Raw genomic sequence first — 2,185 nt, forward strand, 5'->3', positions numbered from 1 at the left:
GGAGAGGAAAAGATATCGAACCTGCAACACCATGGTACGTTATCTTAAAGTTTACTATATCATAAGATACAGTTCAGAATTGTTTTGTCTTCACATAATCTCACTGTAATACTAGTAAATGAGCTGACAGGCTCACTTTTGAAATACATTTTTTGTACTTTTCCCTTGTTTTGCACTGCTTTTTTCCCTGTTAATCTACTCTGCGATCATCGTCATCATCTGCAATCATACAAGTCTGATAAATGTTCATAATTAGTTCTGCAGCATTCTACGTAACTTCTTAAAAAGTCTGAGAGCTTAGGTAGAAGACAAGGCAAGTAGAAGACAAATTTGCAGGGATGAAATGTAAAATGCAAAAACTGAGCAAAACTCAAATACACACCCTTAACCTTTATGATCTTAGAATCATCCTCACCTCATCAACATATCAATTCAGAGTTTTTATTCAAAAGCTGGTAAATCACGATGTTTGCCCAATCACTAAAGAAAGACAGTGGATGTACTCTGAAACATCCGTTTGTTTCCAAATTTAACATCCAGTTGCTTGAGAGTTTAACTATCATTTTGCAAAGTTCTAACTTCATGTATTGTCAAATGGTACGACTCTAGTTTCCAGAGTTCGAACCACCTGTTTCTGCTGTCACCCGTCGAACCTGTCACCTGTCATACCTCCTAATCGCTTTACTTCCTAGATTTAGTCTACAAGTCTCCCGCCCGTCAGCTCCTTCCGCAAAAACAACTCAGCTGTTTTAGTGCTGAGTCACTGTGACTCGGAGAGATGCACTCATCTTAGAGGGTCTGCATGGGGGATCCTGACAACGTTTAATGCAGAATTTAGGAGAACACCCATGTATAATTATGCTGAAATCAAGGAAGGTGACTACACAAAATTTGGTCACTTTGCTACAAATCACCAGGGAACTTTCATCAAATTGAAAGCTCCTAGAAATCACAGGAAATCGAATTATGCTACCTACGCCTTGTGGAAAAGAGCATGCAGACCCTCATCTTAGCAGACTGTCTGTAGAATTCATCAGTCAGATATGGCTCTCTCTGTTCGAGAGAAACTTCATTTCAATGTTAACCAAAATGTTTTACATTTAACAAATGAACTGTACTGTACTGAGGACTTTACATTTCAAAGAGTGGAGCCAAAGTCTTTTAAATGACGTGTTAAACTTTATAGTCTGTAAGTAACAAGTAGAAAAGTTACGGCTAACTACACGGTCTTTAAACTTGAAAATGACTTCCAGACTCCGGCTTGTTTTTCCATCCGCACGTTGGGATGACTTCCTTGCCAAGTGGGTGGGAGGGCCGCCCTTGTTATGGGATGTTTTTTCTGCCCCGAGTTTTGTTTATTTTTCTTTGATGCTTCGAACAAGATACATGAGAAATGTTGAAGTTCGTCCAAGGTCCACACATGAGGTTGTTAACACTTGGTCTTACTCTTGGTTTGTTTTCGTTTTACAAGAAGGTAAAGGAAGGAATTTGACCTTGAAATAGCTTTGAGGAAAATAAATCTTAAAATTTCAACTTTGATTATTATGTTTTGATTTTGTAACATCATGTTAGGATCAATCATAGCGATGGAGTCATACCAGTCATTGTTTATTTGTTTATTCGTTTTGTTTACTTTACTGTGAATTCCAGGATTGTCCCCTGAATTCCCGAGACTTCCGAGAAGTGCAGTGTGCTGAACACAACGACCTTCCTTTCCGCGGGAAGAGCTACGAGTGGAAACCATATACTGAAGGTAACCTTGAACTTTGACCTTCAGATGCGAATTCTCCTGGTCGTAACAATCGTGGTTCTGCCGCGAAGGCAACTTCAAGTCTGTTGTATGGTTAAATGATTTGTGACCTTGAATTTACATGTTATGATTTGACCTTGATCCAAGGTGTTGACCCCTGTGCCCTGACCTGTGACCTTGGATTTAATGATTTGACCCTGTCCCCATGTGTTGACCCCTGTGCCCTGACCTGTGACCTTGATTTGACCCTGACCCCATGTGTTGATCCCTGTGTCCTTACCTGTGATTTTTTTATTCAACGACCTTGGCCTCAGGTATTGACCCTTTTGCTCTTACTATTATGTTTTAATGATTTGACCTTGACCCCAGGTGTTGACACCTGTGCCCTGACCTGCCTGGCCGTCGGTTATACTTCTACACGGAGCGGAGAGCGAA

At 40.4% G+C, this 2,185-nt stretch overlaps 1 long non-coding RNA gene across 1 annotated transcript; it reads left to right on the plus strand.

The window, feature by feature from the left end:
* Positions 1-1,922, plus strand: LOC118405321. The gene is made up of 3 exons (XR_004829880.1): positions 1-34; positions 1,651-1,753; positions 1,898-1,922. It is a non-coding gene; the product is annotated as an uncharacterized LOC118405321 (long non-coding RNA).
* Positions 1,923-2,185: the final 263 nt, after the last annotated feature.

This window comes from Branchiostoma floridae, chromosome 18 (assembly GCF_000003815.2).
Source record: "Branchiostoma floridae strain S238N-H82 chromosome 18, Bfl_VNyyK, whole genome shotgun sequence".
Lineage (NCBI taxonomy): Eukaryota > Metazoa > Chordata > Leptocardii > Amphioxiformes > Branchiostomatidae > Branchiostoma > Branchiostoma floridae.